Source organism: Canis lupus, chromosome 35 (genome assembly GCF_011100685.1).
Source record: "Canis lupus familiaris isolate Mischka breed German Shepherd chromosome 35, alternate assembly UU_Cfam_GSD_1.0, whole genome shotgun sequence".
NCBI lineage: Eukaryota > Metazoa > Chordata > Mammalia > Carnivora > Canidae > Canis > Canis lupus.
Genome location: NC_049256.1, coordinates 7775996 through 7797956, shown reverse-complemented (window position 1 = coordinate 7797956; position 21961 = coordinate 7775996). Strand labels below are relative to the sequence as shown.

At 36.8% G+C, this 21961-nt stretch overlaps 2 long non-coding RNA genes across 6 annotated transcripts in view; both read right to left on the bottom strand.

The window, feature by feature from the left end:
• The window catches only part of LOC119867645, a 37007-nt gene extending 32378 nt beyond the window's left edge, over positions 1-4629 (bottom strand). For all 4 annotated transcript variants that reach the window (XR_005384267.1, XR_005384268.1, XR_005384265.1 and 1 more), the window contains exon 1: positions 4078-4629. This is a non-coding gene — a long non-coding RNA (uncharacterized LOC119867645). The remainder of the gene's footprint in view (positions 1-4077) is intronic.
• Positions 4630-7478: 2849 nt separating this feature from the next.
• Positions 7479-21961, bottom strand: part of LOC102155370 — a 65882-nt gene continuing 51399 nt past the window's right edge. For both annotated transcript variants that reach the window (XR_005384269.1, XR_005384270.1), the window contains one exon: positions 7479-7722. This is a non-coding gene — a long non-coding RNA (uncharacterized LOC102155370). The remainder of the gene's footprint in view (positions 7723-21961) is intronic.

The following is a 21961-nucleotide window of genomic DNA, read 5'->3' as shown; positions in this document are numbered from 1 at the left end:
ATGACTTTGAAGTTTATAATTTGTTTTTTACATTTCTATGAGATATGGGTTAGTGCCTTTAATAGAGTCTAAGAAAGCTCAACTGATTTGCTTAAATTCACATAGCTGCCGAATAGTAGGTGTGGGGTTTTTTTTTTTTTTTTTTTTTTTTTTTTTTTTTTTGGTGCGGGGCTTTTTATGGAGACTTTTTAAATTGTAGGTTCATTGTTCTTTATTTCACATCCTAGCTAAGAAGAAACATTGAAAGAGGCAAAGTAAGGATGCTAAACCAGCAGCTGTTGAGGGACAAAGCTCCCAAGGAGTGGAGGTGGAGTGGACCTAGAAGCAGATTTTGCCTCCTTAACCAATCTTGCCTTCTATCAAGCATTGCACAGGAGGCGAGGTACATACCTCTGTTGTTCTGGAAGAGGAAGCTTTGAAGGCCTCATTGATTTTATGATTTTATTGGGCTTCTACTTCATACTAAGCTTTGATCTCATCGCTGAAGATAGATTGGGGGGCAAGGAAGACAAGCCCTAATGGAACTTTGGTATTGTAGTTATAAGAGGTAAGAGTTACTAATCCTTATGGATTAAATGCTTTGCTCTACAGTGCCCTCTTTGCCAGACAACGTCAAGACTGAATAGAAAACTCATTACAAGTGCAGGTTTACATCTCTACTTTCCCACTTATTTTTCCCCATAGAAAATATGACACAATAATAACCAGCTTATTGGTTTCTTTGAAAAATTAAGATAATGTAGGTGATGCATTTAGCACAATGCCTGACATACAGTCAGTATTCAGTAAATGCCTAGTGCTGTTATTATCACTATTACTTTAATATATGACACCCAGTGCAGTAGCATTAGGTTCCCCCAAGGGAAAATGCAAAGAGATGTGACGAAAAGAATTGTCAATAGAAAGACAACAGAGAATACCTTTCTGGTGAGGACTCTATCTTGCTGCAGTAGAGACAACAGAGTCTCGCATGGTATCAGCTCATCAGCTGTGGCAGAGGAAGCAAAATGCTCCAGAGTGACCCTCGTGCTGGGTCCATGTAATATTCAGGAAAGGTTTGTTAGAATGCATATGGCATGTCCAGCAATGTGCTGGCTGTTGAGGGTTAAAAATGAATATAGCACTTTCCCCACAGCTATAGTGATATAGCTGTGAAATATATTCTATTTCTTTTAAATAAAGATGCCCTGTTTTCTACGGTGGTAAGGCAAGGAGGATTGTCCAGTGAGTACCTGGAGGTCAACTGCCAGGCAATGAGCTCACCAGGATCAAGGTTTCCTGTTCTCCAATGGCAGAGCCTGTGCTCAACTCAGCTTTTCATGGGACCATGTCCCCTCCCTGCTCATGTAGCAGCCTGAATCCAATGTTGCAAAATGTCTCCAGGTGCACAAGCTGATGTTCTCAGCCTCCAGTTGGAACTTACAGGCAGATGGCCCATCTGCTTTTTCCTCAACTAAGGCTATTTTTGACTCTCTTCTCTATAAGAAGGTAGGAGGACAAGGCCCCTCCTCTGGAGCACAGATATGGAGTCCAACAGCATTACCCCACCCAAGCACAGCTCTTCCTGGGATGGTGAGAGATAGGGAACGAGGTACACGTTCATGCTGATCTTGGCATCTTTGTTCTCCCCATCCATAGCCTCTTCATGAGTCTTGAGGCTATTTACCTTTACTCATCACTCCATTACTGCTCACTAGATAGAATTTGTACAAATGAAAGTCAAAGCAAATACTAACAAGTGTCTATGAAAACTTGTAATAAGAAGCCATTGAAACCCCCCCATGTTCTAAGTTTGGCAACTCCCGATACAATAGGGAATTAGTAAATTCAGGTAAAAAAAAAAAAAAAGTGAGACTATTCCAGTCCTACTTTCCAACTTAAATAAATATAAGCTTGGCACTTTAGAAACACCATCCTAGCCTGTGACTATGTCTCATTATCAGGCAAGGTTTCCTGCTTCTTTTACTGACTTCACTGGATTTGTTTTCCAACTTTGGATTATTGCCAGTATTATTTTTCACTTGTAGGTGTTCATTACTCTCAAATTATGTCATGAGTGTATATTTGATTTCCTTAGTGTATAAGAATCCAAAGGCCAAGATCTATGTCTTATTTATGTTGTACCTTTCAATGGTAGATTGTTAACAACTGATTATTTCTTTTTTAACTGAACTTCTATGGTTAGGATAAAAAAAATCTTTGGATATGTCCAAACTAAAAGTCTAGGGCATGGTGAAGAAATAAGTAAAACCACAAACTATATTTCTCTTTACCCATTGGTTTGCAAAGCAAATTTGTTGAAAGTATAAATTAGTTATTCTGTGGTTCTTCATATCTTAGTATGCTTAGACAGGCAACAAAGCCCATTATTTTTGGCTGATGTGTCCGTGCCTTAGCCTCACTGCATTTCATAAATCAGTTCTTTGGGTTGTAATTTGGAGGAGTTGCTAATAATGTGACCTATCACTATTGTGATGTGGTCTTCCAAATATATTCACTCTCCCTTCAACATTTTTATCAGGGACACATTTAAAGTAGGGGAAGATATTAGTGAAAACAGAAAATAGTTGTGACTATTCTAAAGTTCATGTCAGTATACATAGGGGGAAACATCTCTGATCTCTGGCTGGTATCCATTAGACATTCAAAGTATGTTTGAAACTCTCGGGTTGTACTTTGGCTAAAAAGACAGGCTCATCAAATGTTTTCACATGGTAATACCTCCAACTGAAACAGAAAGCCACCACTAAATAAACAAACAGCTCTGGAAATAGAATTGTACCACAAAGTACTTAACCAGTATGTATATATTTTTTTAATGATGTTATAGGTATCGTGAAACAATCACCTTATTAAAACTTAAGGAGTTTAAATGACATTTTGGAATCAAATACTAGTCTGTCAGTTTCCCAGAGATTTTTTTCCCCCTTGAATAATTGATTTAACTGAAAAAAAAACTTGCATGCTGATTTTGATTGTATATTTTTTTATATCAACTCGTTTTTGGTACCTGAACTATTGTGTTTATGTGGAATCAGAAGCAGCCCAAGGTAAGACAATGATGTTACTGTTGGAAAAAGTAGGAGGGGAAGAAAGAGAGGGAAGAGAAATATTGAAAAAGAAGAAGGGAGGACAGGAATTGGTAAGTGCAGGTCACTGGTAGGGCTATAAAAGAATACAGAAGGGGGCAATTCAGTGGCTTAGTCAGTTAAGCCTCTGCCTTTGGCTCAGGTCATGATTCCAGCATCCTGGGATGGAGCCCAACGTAGGGCTCCCCTCTCAGTGGAGAGCTTACTTTTTCCTCTCCTTCTGCTACGTCCTCTGCTTGTTCACTCTCTCTCTCTCTCTCTCTCAAATAAAATTTAAGAAAATCTTAAAAAAAAAAAAAGAATATGGAAGAGTGGGGAGAGAAAGACTAGTCTGGGGAAATTTTATTAGGCCTGTAGGAACAGGGCAATTATATCAAAACTAGTTCTGATGAGTAGCCCAGAGGCCCTTTGTTAGAAAGATAAGCACAGATGGCTTGTGTTTTTGTGAACAAAGGTCACACTTTCTTCGGGAGAAGCCACTAGGCAAATTTTGCAGGCGATGGTCTCTCTTGTAGCAGATGCTGTCACTGCTCCACCCACATCCTTTTGGTTCCTTTGCCATTTTCTTGCACCGTGTCCCCCATATGCTTTCACTCCGGACAACCTGCATGGGTGTCTGAGGACCATTGGTGTTGCTTGGGGTGTGAGGACACCTTCAACTTTGTTTCACCTGCACATTCTGGAAGCTATATGTGCTTGGCAACTTACATCCCTCTCCCATCCCCCAGAGCAGCCCTTGAGTGATGATGGTTGCAGCAGTTTGAATACACCAATTCTCCTGCCCCTGGACTCTGAGATGTGGTTGCGCTATCTCTACAGCTCCCCCTGCAGGACTGAGCCAAATTTACCCTCTGTGGGATAACTTTCTTCCCTTCCTTTTTCCTTTTCTTGTGCCTCTACTGGTTGTTTTAAATATGCTCCCTAATACACCTTATGAAACTTTACTTTGGAATCTGCTTCTGGGATCCAATTACCTGCACCCAATTACCTGCAAGTCCAGATTATTCCAAAGACCACTGAAGCAATATTTCATTGTTTGATCCTCAGAGGAGACCCAGCAAGATGCAAGCTTTACTCTATGTGTGGATCTATTCTTACAATGAGAGAGGACATTCCCCTTCCATACAGTCTCCCTCTGCCCACACTTTTCTCTTCAAGAACTTGGCTTCTGCTGGAACACGCTAGCATCTGTCCTGACACAGATGAACCCCATCCTTGGAGACTCAGTTCTCACCATCTCCCTCCTCCTCCCAGTCTCTGCTGTGGTTGCTGAAGCTCAGCTCCATCTGGAAGTCTGACAGGCATTTTTCTCCAGAGCTGGGAGTTATTGCTGGGTGTGTTTGGGAGTTGGCTCAATTCTAACAACCATCCCATCAACCACTGTCTGCCGATGTCACCTTTGCTTGGGTGGGTTGGAAATCACAAGGCAGGCATATTCACTCACAGCCTTGTGGTTTTAATAGACATTTATCACCCAACTCCAGATGAGTGTTAGAAGTAGAGTCAGGGGGTGTGTACTAAAATAGCACCTGGGTTTTTATAATTTTGAAGGAGGCAGCTAAGGCAGTGTTTTCTGGTTCCTTGTGATCCCATAATTGCTCTATGAAGTCATTGTGGCTCACCATATTCAGTGAATCAGTTCTTAGGATTCTAATTTAGAGGGGGCATGTTTTTCTTATTTTGAAATACTATGAAAAATGTGTCTGAATCTAATCATTTCTTCTCCCACACATATAAAAAGAGGACAGGAAATAACTCCTTTTCTCAAAGTTAGAAAATTGGAAGTGGTAATGACTATTTGTCCTTAGGAGGACTGTTCCAAGTGAATCGAGGCTGGAAAAAGCTCCCTGGCTGTTGAAACCACAGAATAGACAAATCAGAAATCCAGATGATTTTGTGATGGCTCTCATCAGGAGGCCAATTTGGGGGCATGTGGCAGAGATGGTACCAGGCTTCTCTTTGAAAAACCCTATAATGAGTGTTTGTTGAACTTGTACTATATGCCCATTAATATGGGGACCAATGCTAGTGGTGGTGGGGGTAAGTTAAACTGACTTTTATTGCCCTTCAGGAATACATTGTTTAAATATTATACTACATTATAAAACTCTGTTAATTTTGATCTCTTTGACCCAGAGATATTTTTAAAAGATTTTATTTATTCATTCATGAGAGACACACAGAGAAAGAGGCAGAGACACAGACAGAAGGAGGATGCAGGACTCAATCCCAGGACCCCGGGATCATGCCCTGAGCTGAAGGCAGATGCTCAGCCACTGAGTCACCCAGGTGCTACATGATCCAGAGATTTTATAGTGACATGAGAGATCTTCCTCAGATGGAAAACATGAGAGTTTTTAAATTTAAAATGCCGCCTTCTTGAAATCAGCTGATTGTACCAGAGATCCCCAAGTCAGCAGTCAACTGCTTCCTTCTAATTCTAGTAACAGAAAAATTGCAGTAAATCATGATTTTATGGGAGCTGTCACTCATATCTTTTCTGTACCTCTTATTTCTTGAAAGTTTCTTGTAGTTAAGCCAATTTTCAAAATACTTTGTTTTGACAATAAATTAATGGAAGTAAACATTTCTGACAGGCATTATAAACTGAAATTCATAACAGTTACATTTTTATCCCTAAGGGTAATTTTCATTAAATAATTATTGTAACAGAAATCACAAAGCTTGTTAAAAAATTAAACAGTACAAAAGTAAAAAGTAACCGGCCCTCTCAAACTCCACTTCTTAGATTTGATCTCAGCAATAGCATGTATATTTAACTAAATATTAAAGTGGAAATGGTATCTGAAGCATTGAGATAGGAGATTCCACAAGGAATTCCACAAGGATTCCATAAGGATTCCAAAGGAGATGGCCAAATAATAGTTATAAACTCATATACTTCCTATGTTGTATAAAGGGTTACCTTTTTTGGAGTTAAGTAAGATTTACCGAAAAGAGTTTTGGAGAGCACCATTGAGTTTTGTAAGTCTGCCCTTCAAAGTAGAGGCGCTTTCCCCTTTATTTTACATCCAAATGGAAGTTAATGAGACCGTGAGAGTTTTTAGGTACCCCTGAAATTTGTGAGCTTGCTGGGCCAATATCTGAGTTCAGTAAAAAAAAAAAAAAATCTAATAGGTGGGAGATTGGCTGGACATAAGTTCTGAGTAAAGAAGAGATTGTTGCTGGTTGGGAATGGTCTATCTCTCCAGAGTTGCAAGAACTAAGGATGGATGAGTGTTTCCCATGGACTGGATACAGTTCATGTGAGAGGGAAAACCAATGTGGGGTCAGCTAAAGTCCAGTTAAAAGTTCCAGCTCAGCAGAAAGAATCAGAAGTGAATGGCCGAACTCCAGAGGCTAAAGGAGCTTCCAATGATAAGTGAGAACAGAGATGTGTCTGCTGGTCTAGCGGAAATAGAGGAGGAATTTCTTCAGGTATAGGTGAAGGAATCTCTGAAGAACCCTTACAAGTGTTCATAAGAGATAAAAATCAGCTTAATCTTTTGTCAAAAGAGTACACTGCATCCATTCATGACAGTGTCAATCAAGTGAGAACATTCTTTGTCTCCCTTTCCTTTGTTCCCCTCCTGGGCTCCAACCCTGAAGGATCAGGGAGCTAAGGGAATGGAATAAGGAACCAGACAACCACCCCTTCTCAGTGATGATTTCCCATCCACAGCAGACCTGAGTTGGGGAAAAGGGAGAAACCTCAAATTTAAATCAAGTTTAGAGTGTTGTGTTTTTGTGAACAGAGGTCACAAAAACCAGTTGAATGATACATTATTACTAAATTGAGACTTTACTGTGACTTAAAATGACTGTAGGAATTTTTATTTTGTAAAAGTAACCAGAAGGTCATGCCCTGCCTAAGTTTGTATCCAGGATCAAAGGGAAAATGACTAACCTCACTAAATAAACATCTAGTGATAGAATACAGCTCAAAAGTCACGCTCTTTAACATGAGAATTATATAAATGCATATATGAGAGTCTATATACATAGACTTAAGACTTAAGACTAAGGTCATATTTATCAATACATGTGCTCAAGGACTAAAGATTCATTGGCATCTACTCAAGAACAGCAGTAATTTTTTACAAAGATTTTATTTATCTATTCATGAGAGACAGACAGAGAGAGTCAGAGACATGGGCAGAGGGAGAAGCAGGCTCTCTGTGGGAAGGGAATCAGCCTCCCTACAAGGAGCCTGCTGCAGGACTTGATCCCAGGACCCCGGGATCATGACCCAAGCCAAAGGCAGACAGACACTCAACCACTGAGCCACCCGGGTGCCCCAACAGGAGCCATTTTAACCGAACTTTCTAAAAGCAGCAATAAGATGTCAAGGAATAAGTAAATGGACCCCTAAATCAATGCAAGAGATTCTTTTGAAATTACATATCATTATATTAATTGTGCTCATTTGCTCAGTCTTATTTTTCAGAGTAACTAACAACAGACAAAACTTTTAAAATCCTATAATTTAACCAATTAAAGTCCAATTCCTGTCACATCACCATCTGATTATGATGAAGAGTGCTCCACTATCTTGTAGCCATCTGAAGCAATGGTCTCCAACTTCTCCTTGGCAGGATCCAGTCTCATGGTCCCAGTCTAACTGCAAGCAGGGCTGAAAAGTACAGACAAATGGATGAATATTTGGTGAGCACTGACTGCCTCTGCCATTTACCATGTGCTCATCAATACTTATTGAGCAAATACTATATAAATTAGATGCCTTTTGGTAGGCAAAATCACAAACTTTAGAATTAGACACACCTGGGCATGAATTCCTACCACTTATTAGGTATTAATAATTAGCTAAGCTCTTAGCCGTGTCTACGTTTCCACAGATAAAGTACCTCCATAGAATTGTCATAAGTAGTAAAGAGGTAAGTCTTTAAAGATCTTGTTACAACAGTACCAAGCTGGTTCTCTTCTACCATTTTGCTGCAAGTCACTATGATAGGATTATATAAGATACAAAAATTTCTAAGAAATGATCTCCATCCTCAAAGAGCATGCAACTCTGGAGATATCAGTAGCATGAATACACAAATAAAAGACATTATGAAAGTGTTAGTATTGATATAAATGAGAGAGTCAGTAAGAATTCAAGGGAAAAGACATCTTGCTATTGAAGACTTTGTGGGAGAGGTTGTAGTTGAACTTGGTTCTGAAGAATGGGAGGATTTCAAGATGACACCATTGGATTTGGAAATTCTGTGTGGACAGAATACTTTGAGTAAAGGTGCAAAGTCAAAAAATTTAAAGGACTATTTGGCAGATGAAAATAGACCAATTTTGGCAGCAAATGGGTGTTTAAAATAGGGTGCTGATGAAAAATAGTCTGAAAAAGTAGGCCAAGTGCATAGATGAAGGAGGGTCTTGAAAGTTAGCTGAGGGGGCTTGAATTTGATCTTGTATTTAATGGAGAATCATACAGGGTTTTAAGGAATAGAGTGATAGTATTGAAGCAGTGCATACAGAAAGAGGCATAATGTGATGACAGGTAATAACAAATGGTCCTCCATGCCACTCCCAAGGAAAGCAGGGAGGAGAGTAAAGAGAAAAAGAACCTTAGAGAATTTTTAATCCAACCTTGATAATTTGTGGATGAGAGAACTGAGATGAAGAAATTAAATGACTAGCTCAAGATTATTTAATGAAGCAGGAATAGGTACAAGATGTTTCTTTTTTTTCTTTAAGATTTTATTAATTAAAAAAATTTATTAATTTATTCATGAGAGACACAGAGAGAGAGGCAGAGACATAGGCAGAAGGAGAAGCAGGCTCCCTGTGGGGAACTGGATATGGGATTCGATTCCAGGACCCCAGGATCACGACCTGAGCCAAAGGCAGACACTCAACCACTGAGCCACACAGGCACCCCAGGTACAAGATGTTTCGATGTAACCACTTTGGTGCTTTCACTTTAGTGACTTCTTTTTAATATCCTGTCAATATTCTGTTAGTTCAGGGCAATTTGGGATTCTCAAGATGCCTTCTTGTCTTTCCTTACAGGAGGAAACTAGTCTGGATGCCCTTGACATGAGTGATAGATTTCTAACATTCCCATGCATGATTATATTTTAGCCCACTCTGTATGTTTTTTTGACCACCTCGTATATGCCAGGCACTGTGCTGGGTATGCTGAGCACTATAAAGATGACAGTGGGATTTCTGCCCTCAAGTATAAGGGATAACTTAGACAAAGCATTTAAAAATGAATAGAGAAGGAATAGAATATTTTAGCTGGGGTTTCTGAAGAGGAAATGTAAGGAAAAAATGGCCTAAAGTTCATGTTTGTAGAGGAATGTATCTCTAGAATTGGATATTCACACACTATTCATACACCAGTAGTGTAGAGCAATCGACACCCCTCCAGTTGCTCTACTAAGCCTTTATCTACTTCACCTGTCTGGGCAAATTTGGTTCCTGGTAGCATACATGGGAGGATTGTAGGGGTATATGAAGAATACTTATTCACACACACACACACACACACACACACAAACACACACACACTTCTCTCTAATCATTATAAATTAATTGCAGTGGAAATTTGTTCTTGTTTTCCTCAATTGTCCATCATCTAATTATCTTCCTTCCTGACCTTTGGACTCAGAGATTATTTAATACAAGATTTCAGGGTTGATTTTTTCCCTTATATCTTAGAAATTTATTAATGACCACATAGATAGTCCTCATTTTAAGGTCAGATGACCATCTAGTTATGCCCCAAAGGTGGGGAGGTAGGAGCAGATTAGACTATGGTAGATAATGGTACCATTTCAATGTTAATTACATTGTGGTTCTATAAGATACTTACTACCATTTTTAAGATGCAAATCCTGATTTAGTGGTAAATGGGCATTATATCTGCAACATTTGAATGGTTTAAAAAATATTAGATACACAGTTATAGATATATATAGATATATGATGTATAGAGAGACAGAGAGAGAGAGAGAGCAAATGCAGCTAAATGTTAACTTTTGGGGGCAGCTGGGTAGCTCAGTCCGTTGGGCATCCAACTCTTGCTTTTGACTCAGATCATAATCTCAGGATTATGAGATCGAGGTCCCCATTGGACTCCATGCTCTACAAGGAGTCTGCTCAGGATTCTCTCTCTCCCTCTGCACCTCCCCCTACTCAAGCACACACTCTCTCTCTAAAATAAATAAACAAAACTAAATGTTAACTTTTGAGGGATCTGGGGAAAGGATAAAGGATATCTGGGAAATCTCTGACTTTTCCCACTAACTGTCTTTAAATCTGAAATTGTCAAAATAAATATGATAAAAATGGATTTTACATCACCACCCAGTGAATGTACACATATGTACATGTCCATTATTTATTCATTAAACTAAGTTTTAATGAATGCCAATCATATTCCATTCTAGGCAATGGATATACCTCAGTGATCAAAATGAACAAAATATCTTCCCAAGAAGCTTACATGTATATATACCACCCCTGTTAATGTATGTATGTGTGTATATGTATATGTCTATCTACATATACATATGTAAGAAGGAAACAAAACTTTTCTTTAAATTATACTTACTATTAGTAGTATATCATGATTTTTAAATTCTATGTCATTTAAAAAAATAAAGCCAATGAGGTAAAAAAAATTTGATTTCATGAACCACTAAGGGATCATAATCTTCAGTTTATAAAGCATAGCCCTGGATCAGAGATATAAAAGCATCAGCCAAAATCCCCTTGAATTTTAAGTGTTCATCCACAGCATCCCACTACACAAATTTGTGAATCCAACCTAAACCTATCTTCTGGTCTCCATTTCTTCCTTTCCAACTGCAAACTTGCCATAGCCTCAGCCATTTCAGACTTGTTCAGTCCAAAATTAAACTCTTGATCTTTCTCTTAAGACTGTTCTTCCTCCAGGTTTCCCATTTCAGGAAATAGCACCTCAACCCACCCATTGCTCATCTTAGAAAGACTGAAGTCATCCTTAACACCTCCTTTTTCTTCACTCCCTACAACGATCAGTAACCAAGTCCTCTTGATTCTCTCTCCTAAATATATCTCAAATTCATTTTTTCTTCTTGTCTGACACTGTTTTAATCTAAATTCACTAGCATCTTTAACCTAAATTATTGTAATAATTTCCCAGTTGATCTCCCTATATCCAGTCTATTCCTATTTCAAGCCTTTACATGATAAAATTATCTTTTAAACTGAAAGGCAATTATGTCATAACTTTTTTTTATTTTCCCAATACTTGTAAGAGAGGCTAACACATCCTTAACAACGTATTAGTTAAGATTATGTTTAACCATGAAGGACAAAAAAAAAAAAAAAAACCAAAAAAACCCTAAAATCACAGCGGATTAATAGGATACAAATTTCTTCTCCCTCACATAAGAGAAATAAGAGATGGGCAGACCAGGGCTGACTTTGTATAACATGATACCTAAGACATGGACATTTTCTACCTTTAGCTGGTATTGCAACATGCGGCTCTTACTCACAGTCAAGAAGGCTGTTTAGTCTCCTGTCATTGTGTCCATCTTCTGGCTAACTGAAAGGAGGAAATTATTTTGACACTTTCTCCCTTAACAGACCATTCTGCTTACCTTGTGTTGTCCACAGTGTATCATACAACCTCTTAGCCATAAAGGAAGTAGGATATAGTCTTTTATTTTTTTAAAGTGGACATCTGGGTTTTATTTCTGGGTAATTTTGATGCTTCTCATTAAATTTCACCATTTGCATGAGAAGGGGAAGGATAGTAGAGAATGTGGTCATTCTATGTCCCACTGCAGAGGCATGAAAAGTGGTAAGGATATCTCGCTGTGATGAACAGGAAATGGCAAGGCAACCAGATGCCTTATGCCTTGCATAGCATTAGGGCCAACAGCCCTTTTCATCTGAGTTCACCTCCTCAAGGGGAGATCTCCATGGAAAGAGCATGACTGACAACATGGCCAGAAAACCCCTCAATCCCATTCATGGGGCAGATGATAAGACAGGCACTCTTCCCTCCCAAGTAACTCAGACTGATGCAGGGCCAGACGTGTCCACAGAAGGTAGCGTGATTGAAATTAAAGGTGTGACACCTCTCTGACACATTGTAGGAGCCCTGGGTTTAGAGTCTTTTATCCAAGCAGATGATACTCAGCTAAAAAAATGGATATTAATAATTGGGTATTCATAATTAAAAGTTTGAAAATGAATATATAGGAACTATTATTAGTTTCTGGCCTTTGAAGTTCTACAAGACTTGGCCCTGACATACACTCCAGCCATGATGGGCATCTCCCTTCAGTGAGCAAACATTCTCCTATCTCTAGATCTTTGCACGTGTTGCTACCCTCCCGAAATACTTTTTTGTTTGTTTCCTTGGAAAGAACTTCTTTGACCTAAAAGACAAGGCAATAATTGCTCTCTAAACTCCTTAGACATTCTCTTCATAGTATTAATTCTGTTACATGTTTATTTATGTAAGCATTTGATTAATATTATTATACTGTATTTGAAATTCTCCAGCATGAGTACTGAGGTATGTGTGTATAAACAGGTTAAACCTAACCTGTATCAACAATTTCGAGCTGACCAATAATCTTATAAATAAGCAAATTTAAACGACTCTATATCCACCGTGGAGGGTTGCCTTATTACATAAGGAATAATAGAAATAATAGAATAATAGAAATTTGACATATTTAAGATATTTGAGGGGTGGCTTGGTTAAACGTCTGACTCTTGATTTCAGGTCAGGTCATGATCTAGGGTTGTGGAATCAAGCCCCGCATTAGGATCTACACTCAGTAAGTAGTCTGCTTGAGATTCTCTCTCTCCATCTTCCTCTGCCTCTCTCCTCTGCACCATCTCTCTTTCTAAAGTAAATAAATCTTAAAAAAAAAAAGATATATGATTGGTTGGGTGGAAGTTGGCAGACCCACTGCATTTGGAGGACCAAGAATTTTTAAAAAGGTAATCCCTTTAAGTCTATTCCAGTGGTACTTATGGTCCAGAGCCCAGCTAGGGTATGGCACGTAGTAGGCATTCATTTTTTGAGTGAGTAGGTAATTTAACTTAGTGTTCACTGTAGAGGTGGCTAATATTAGAATAAAACTAAAAACCCAGTTGAGAGATAAAAAAATCAATATATATATATATATATTTTTTTTTTTTTTTTTTTTGCTGTGTTACCTTGCTGTCAAGTAGAATCAGGTGAGCATTAGTAAATGTCATAGATTATCAATACCTTTATTATTATATAACTGACATAACAAAATTCATCACTTTAAAAGCCTATAATTTAATGGATTTTAGTATATTCACAGAGTTGCACAACTACAATATAATTTGGAACAATTTAATCATTCTCAAATGAAATCCCATACATGTTAGTAATCACTCCCTATCTCCTACTAATTTATTCTGTTCCTGTAGATTTGACCATTCTGTACATTTCATATAAATAACCAACTTCTTTCACTTAGCGTGACATTTTAAAAGTTTATTCATGATGTAGCATGCATTGCTACTTCATTTTTTTTCTATTTCGAATACCATTCCATTCTTTGGAAATACCACATTTTGTTCACCTATTCATCAATTGATGAACATTTGGGTTATTTTTACTTTTTGGTAATTAAGAAAAATGCTATAAGAACATTTGTATGTAAGTCCTTATGTGGACGTATGCTTTCATTTCTCTTGGATATTGTATTAGTTTGCTGTCATTGACTACACAGTAGCTTACTATCTTATTTAGTTCTAGAGGTCTGAAGTTCAAGAACAGTCTCACTGAGCTAAAATCAGGTGTTGGCCGGGTTGTTATCCTACTAGAGGCACCAGGAGAGCAGTTTCCAACTTCCAACCCACATTCTCTGGCTCCTTTTAACAATAGCATCACTCCCACTTCTGTTTCCAATGTCTTGTCTCCTTGTCTCTCCCTTCTGTTGTTACTTCTTTAACTGTCCTTGCTTGCATCATCACACAGGCTTCTCTAACTCTGGCCATCCTATCTCCCTTTTGTAAGGACCCTTATGATTACATTGGGCACTCACAGATAGTACAGGACAATCTCCCCATCTCAAGACACCTGACTTAATCAAGGCACAAAGTTCCTTAGGTGTTGGAAATTAAGATGTGGCTATCTTTGGGGGGCCAAAGTCTGTTTGTTTTTCATTTTATTGTAGCAAAATGATTTAAATTTTGATGAGGTTTAATTTACCTATTTTTTGTTGTTTTGGTGTTGTATATCTCAGAAACTATTGCTTAATCTGAGGTCATAAGGATTTCCTTCTATGTTTTCTTCTAAGAGTTTTATGGTTTTAGCTCTTACATTTAGGTCTACGATCTACTTTGAGGGTGTGTGTGTGTGTGTGTGTGTGTGTGTGTGATATAGGGCTATTTCACTCTTTGACATATGGTTATCCAGTCATCCCAGCATTGTTTGTTGAAAAATTATTTTCTCCATTAAATTGTGTTGTCGCTCTTGTCAAAAATCCATTAATCATAAAAGTAAAGATTTATTTCTGTACTATTAATTCTATTCTATTCATTTATATGTGTATCCTTATGTCAGTTCTACACTCACTTGATCACTGGCTTTGTGCTTAGTTTTGAAATTGGGAAAAATGAGTCCTCCAGGTATGGTTTTCTTTGGTTTTGACTATTCTGGGTTCTTTGTACGTTTATAAATTTTAGGACCATTTGTCAATTTCTCCCAAAAGCCAACTAGGGTTTTGATAAACATTAGAATCTGTAGATTGATTTACAGAATATTTCTATTTTTAATAGTATCAAGTCTTCTGATCCACGAACCTAAGATGTATTTCCATGCATTTAGACCTTTAATTTCTTTCACCAGTTTTGTAATTTTCAGTGTATAAGTTTCATGTTTCTTTTGTTAAATTTACTCCTAAGTATTTATCTTTTTGAGGCTATTAAATTATTTTCTTAATTTTATTTTTGAATTGTTCTTTGTAAATGTGTAGAGATGCAACCGATTTTTTAAAAAGATTTTATTTATTTATTTGACAAAGAGCAAGAGAGAGAGAGAGCACAAATAAGGGCAGAAGCAGAGGGAGAGTAAGAAGCAGGCTCTTCATTGAGCAAGAAGCCTGATATGGGGCTCAGTCCCAGGACTCTGAGGTCATGACCTGAGCCAAAGGCAGACGCTTAACCAACTGAGCTACCCAGGCCCCCCTGATTTTTTTTTAAAGATCTTCTTACTTTTTTAAAAAAATTATTTATTTATTCATGAGACACACACACACACACACAGAGACAGAGACAGAGACAGAGACAAAGACAGAGACACAGGCAGGAGAAGCGGGCTCCATGCAGGGAGCCTGACATGGGACTCCATCCCGGGACTCTAGGATCACATCCTGGGCCAAAGGCGGGCACGCAACTGCTGAGCCACCCAGGGATCCCCTTAAAGATTTTATTTCTTTATTTGAGAGAGAGATAGTGAGAGAAAGCACAAGAAGGTGGGTGGTGGTGGTGAGAGAGAGAAGCAGACTCCCTGCTGAACAGAGAACCTGATGAAGGGCTCAGTCCCAGGACCCTGGGATCATGACCTGAGCTGAAGACAGACGCTTAACTGACTGAGCCACCCAAGTGCACTTACCCAAATGATTTTTTTTTTAAATATCAATCATTTAACCTATAATTCTTCTGAACTCATTTAGTAGTTCTACATTCTTTTTATTCCTTAGGATGTTCTTTATACAATATCATGTCAGCTGCAGAGATTATTTTACCTCTTCTTTTCCAATATGGAGGTCTTTTATTTCTTTTTTCTTGCCTGATTTTTCCAGCTAAAATGTTTAGTGCAATACTGAATAGATATGGCAAGAGTGGACATTGTTTCTGATCTTAGGGGGAAAACCTTCTCTCTTTCACCATTAAGTATGATGCCATTTGCCAGGACTTAAAGGAATAGAAGGAAACTTTGTTTTATTCCTAGTTTGTTGATGATTTTTGTCATAAAAGAGTGTTATCTTCTGTTAGATGCCTTTTTGTATCTATAGAGATATCATGTGGTTTTTGTTCTTTATTAATGTCATGCATTACATTGATCGATTTTCAGATGTGAAACCAATTCTAACATTTTAGATATAGGAAACTTCAGTTCTTATAACATTTATAATACCTGATTTAAGATATTTGTTTAGCAAGTTCAATATCTGAAGTTCCTTTGGAAGGTTTTCTTTTGATTCCTTTTTTTCCTTTTATAAATCTTTACTTTTTTTAAATTCTAAATTGGCCATTTTATTTAAAATTTTTAACTTCAATTTACTTAAATTTGAGTTTAGTTGACACAATTACATTAGTCAGGTGTACAACTAAGTGATTTGACAAGTCTATACATTATGTTATGCTCACCACAAATATAGGTATTTGTGTCCTCTGTCCCATTACATCACTATTATAATATTATTGACTTATTGACTATTCCTTATGTTCTGCTTTTTATTCCTGTAAGTTACTCATTCCATATTGGAGATCTGTATTTTCTTCTTCCCCTCACCCATTTTGCCCCCTCCCATCTGGAAACTATCAGTTTGTTCTATGTATTTATAGTTCTACTTCCTCTTTTTGTTATTTTTAAGATTCCATTTATGAATGGAATCATATGGTATTTGTCTTTCTCAGTCTGACCTATTTCACTTAGCACAATGCCTTCTTGGTCCATCCATTTTTCTCAAACGGTACAATCTTATCCTTTTTATGGCTGTGTGATATTCCATCATTACACAAAACTAGAACAAAGCTAAAATTCTGCATGGAACCACAGAAGACTCCAAACAGGCAAGGCAATCCTGAGAAAGAAGAACAAAGCTGAAGGTATCACAAGTCCAGATTTCAAGATATACTACAAAACTTTAGTGATCAAAACAGTATGGTACTGGCACAAAAATAGATTCATAGAAAAGAATAGAGAACCCAGAAGTAAACCCAATTAATCTATGACCAAGGAGACAAAAATATATAATGAGGACTATAAATTAGGCAGAATATGATGTGGTAACTCTGAACATCAGAGTCCACTATCCTCCCCAGACTTTGTTTTTGTTGCTATTTTGTTGTTATTGCTATTTGTTTTTTCTGTTTGTGTAGTAACATTCCTTAACTAAGTCTTCAAAGTCTGTATTCCCTGTATAGTTACATCACTGAGGTCTTTGCTCAGTTAGCTTAGTGGTCATCTACTGAGAGGTCAACTACTAAGTGCACAAAGCCCGTGTTCTTATTGAGGTTCAATAATTATTTTTCTTTTTTAAGAATAAATGCTCCTCAAATCATTGCAAGCCTTTCATTACTGTTTAGAGTTCTGAAAAAGTTGTTTTCGATGATTCTTACCATCATTTTATTCTTTTTATGGAGAAACAGATTTACATTAGTCCTCATGCTGCCACTCCAGAACTCCTACCCCTTCACAAAAATCTCACTAATTTATTCATATTTGCATCTCATCACTAATTAGAAATAAAAATTATGAAGCAAAACAAACAAACTTGATTCAGCCTTGGACAAAATTAAAATAGATTATAAATCACAGCCATTTGTAATAAGCCTCAAGAAAGAATCAGGTTGACTATTGAGTATTCTGAGTTTTAAAGTATTCTTCCTGTAAAATTAGAATATATACAATACAGAGTTCAGATAGGACCTCAGAGAAAAAAGGGTACATAGACAAAAGGTGAAAAAAATTAGTTATATTTATACCAGTTCTGATAATTATCCAAGATCTTCAATAGGACTAGAAAATTCTTCCCATTTGTTAGCTCAATATCCAGCACAAAATTCATATTTAATTTTTCTGATGTGTAACCTCCAGTTGTGAAGCAAGTAAAAGTAATGCATCCTATTGCTTATTTTGTCAACATATTATATTTGTTATAGGATATGGAATTTGTTCATTTACATTTGTAATTGAATTTACTAGCATTGTATTAATCACTATATAGCTTGTGTAAGCACCTCTAGTAATCTGGAAAACCACAGACCCTGGGATCAAATTTTCTTCTCCCATAGTGCATAAAATCAAATGTAAATTAATAGATCCAAATTCAAATGCAAGAGGAATCCTGGATTTTTTGACAGTAGCTTGCTATTGAACATTATATACATTGGGTGTATGTGATAAGCACAGTTAAGTTTATTGACAGAGACATGCTTAAATTCATAGAGATTACTACCAGCAATAGGAGTAAAAGGTGACTCTCAATGTTTTAGACAATGCAACCGGGTACAGAAGAACAATTTATAGAAAACTATAAACTTTTTAAGAAATTTGAGGATACATTTATATTTTCACTGCTTATAGTATATGTTTTGGATTGACACTGAAGCCACCTTTTAAAAACAGTTGTGTTGATTCATCATGAAAAACAAAGTACCTGGTGATTTGACATTTTTATATTGTGCCTTTTACCCCCAACACTTGTTCTGTTTCAAAACCTCTGAGATGATACGAAGAAGTGCATGAAGAAGATAAGTTCAGTTGCCATGCGCTGAGTAGTTCAAGATATACTGATTCTGTGGGAACTGGGTGGTGTTCCATTTTGACCACAAACACTCCCCTTCTTGAGTTGGATCAAGTGGAATCAAAGGTGACTCTGTGACTATTTTTGGGCAAGGGGCAGTTTATTGATGAATCAACTATTAGCAACATGTCTTTCTTGCAGATAGCTGAGTCAGAGCAAACTTAAGGCAAATATTCTGACAGCTTTTGAAGAAGAATTTGCAAGTTGTTTCCTCCAGTCTGGCACAAACCCAGATAATTGAACAAAATTTGTCTTTTTTTTTTTTTAATCAGTTGTATCTGTTTTTTCTTTCTTTTAAAATAAAATTGACTCAAAAGTTTCCACTGAGTTCCAATCAATATGTCATGGATGGGCCAAGTCATCCTGGCAGAGGGAAGAACTGAGATTGTATTCCTGAGGAATGTGCCAGGTGTTAGATTTCTCTAAGGGAGGGCGGGAGTAAATTCAGAAGCTCCAGAGACCTGGTGGCAGTAAAGGTAGAAGGCTGCGCATGGCCATACTTAAGGCTGAGCAGTGCTCATGGTGAATATTGGCAGACTTCTATGGCTTGTTTCCTTGTTTCCCTACCATGTTACTTGAATAAGCCATTTGGCTACATTTACACCTCCTTTCTCCAGCTCCTGAAAGTAAGAGATATTGTGGTGAAGGATGGTGTAACTTTAACTTTTCTGCAAAAATATATTCTTGGATAGCTGAATATACATTTAGTGAATTAAAACATATAATTTCACTGAAATAGTATTTTTGAGATTTGTTCTTCTTTTCCATGATTAATCTTCAATTGGCAATATTACTGACATACTAGCTTCATGTGTCTCTGTCCTCAGCTTGTTTGACAAGGAGTTAATAATTTTTAATGGAGAACTTAAGATAAAGCTTTTTTTAGAATATTTATATTTTCCATATAGATGTAAGATTTGGAGACACCCGTAGGTTAGTGGAGCTCAGAATGAGAAGGGCTATGAATTCTAAAATGCGTCATTTTATAACAACAAAAATAAAAATTGAAGTATTTGTTTTTAATGTGGCTGATATTAATATTTTGATTAATGACAAATTATCAGCTGTAACAGCTACAACTAGTTTTGACAGGAGCAGAAAATTTCTTTGGGATCCTCAGAGCAGCCTACATCAAAAGTGTAGCCATGTGTCTGGTTGCGTGCACATGTTTGCATGAGCACACACAGTACGAGGACTGGTTTCATTTGCCCTAGGAAAAGAAATCTGAGTCTACTTTGGAGAGGGAGTGGTCATGCGGCAGAAAATGGGGCCACTGGCTATGGATCCATGGGATGATAAAGTAAGAGCTTAACCCAGTCTTTCAAGGACCAGTTTATACCCTGGGAAGTAATTGTATATTCAAACAAAAAGAGCTGACTCTGAAAACTGTGACAATGAGGTGTCAAGCATGCTTGATTCAATTTTGCACTGAAGGTATTGACTTAAACACTTCTCTTTTTTTATTGTAAACACCTCTCTTACATAACTACTGTGTCTGTATGGAAATATGGACTTATATTGCTACAAAATACAAACAAAAAAAGACATTATGCAGCACTAAGCTTCAAGAGCAACACTGAGTAATAATAATAAAAAGTAGCAATGGTGAATTGATGGGATTCTACATCCTTTTATGCCTGATAGTAGGAGAGGATCAATTCCTCCCCTTGGAATGAGTAAATCTGTAGGATTAGTGGGCAGCATATACCAGGAAGAGGGGATGATCCTCAAAGGGAAACTACTAGACTTTCTAAATAGAAGATGGCTGGGGGGGGGGGAGGTGTCTAGTGATTATTTGGAAACATGAAATACATGTAACCATAGTATTACTTAGATTTTATATCAGTAGGTAAAAGACAGTCATAGAAAAAAGAACACATCACATATGGGAAAACAGCAATAAGAATTATCACTGACTTTTCCTCAGCAGCAAGACAATGGATGACAATGGAATGACATCTTTTAAAAGTTTAAATAAAAATAAAATTGTTAATTTAGAATTCTATATCCAATAACAATATTGTTCAAAAATGAAACAAATTTTAATGATGTTTTTAGATATGTAAAAATTGAGAAAATTTGTCACTAGCTGAACTACACTACAAGAAATGTTAGTAAAGATTTTTCATACTGAAGTCAAATAATGTCTAACAGAATCTTAATCTTAAAAAAAGGAATGAAATACACCAGATACAATAAATATGTAAACAAATGTAAAAAGTTTTTATTGCTTCTTAATTTCCTTTAAAAAATTCTTATTAAAGCAAAAGTAACCAATAATGAAGATGAGACAGATTAATTAAGGAAAAAAAACCTCAATAAAAAGAAAGCAGAAAAGGAAAAAGAAACAAAAACAGTTGAAATAACTAGAAAACATACTAAGATAATAGACTTAAAACCAGTCATCAGTCATCAATTAAACCCAGACTAGTTTACAAAGCAAGACTTAACTGTACACGATTTTTGAAGGATATACTGTAAATATGAAGACACAAGCTAGATATAAAGGATGAAAAATATTTACCATAAAAATACTAATCATAAGAAAATAAAGTGGTTATTTTAGTATCAGAATAAATAGGCTTCAGTACAAGAAGAATTATCAGAAATAAAAAGGAACATTTCATAATAATAAAAAGACCAATTCTTCAAGAGGATATAACAATCTTAAGTGCACATATGTATAATAAAATGATTTCAAAATACATGAAGAATTGATGGAACTGAAGAGTGAAATAGACAATTCTGCCATTATAACTTGGAAACTTTAACATTCCTTTCTTGATACTTGATAGAAAAGATAATGCTTGGCCAAGTTTATCTAGACACTTACTGCTTTTATAGATCACCAGGTGCAACAAGTTCAGAATACATTCTTCAAAATAGGTATATACAATAACATAGGCTATAAAATAAGTCTTTTTTTTTTAATTTTATTTATTTATTTATGATAGTCACAGAGAGAGAGAGAGAGGCAGAGACACAGGCAGAGGGAGAAGCAGGCTCCATGCACCGGGAGCCCGACGTGGGATTCGATCCCGGGTCTCCAGGATCGCGCCCTGGGCCAAAGGCAGGCGCCAAACCGCTGCGCCACCCAGGGATCCCCTATAAAATAAGTCTTGATAGATTTCTTGATAGGCTTGAAAACAGAGTATATTCTCTGGCCACAATAAGATTATACTATAAATCAACAACAAAAAATTCTAGAAAAATCTTCAAATAATTGGAAATTAATCACTCATTTTTAACAATCCTTGAGTAAAAGAAAATGTCACAATTGAGCCAAGTAATAACAAAAAAGTAACTTATTAAAACAAGTAATATGTA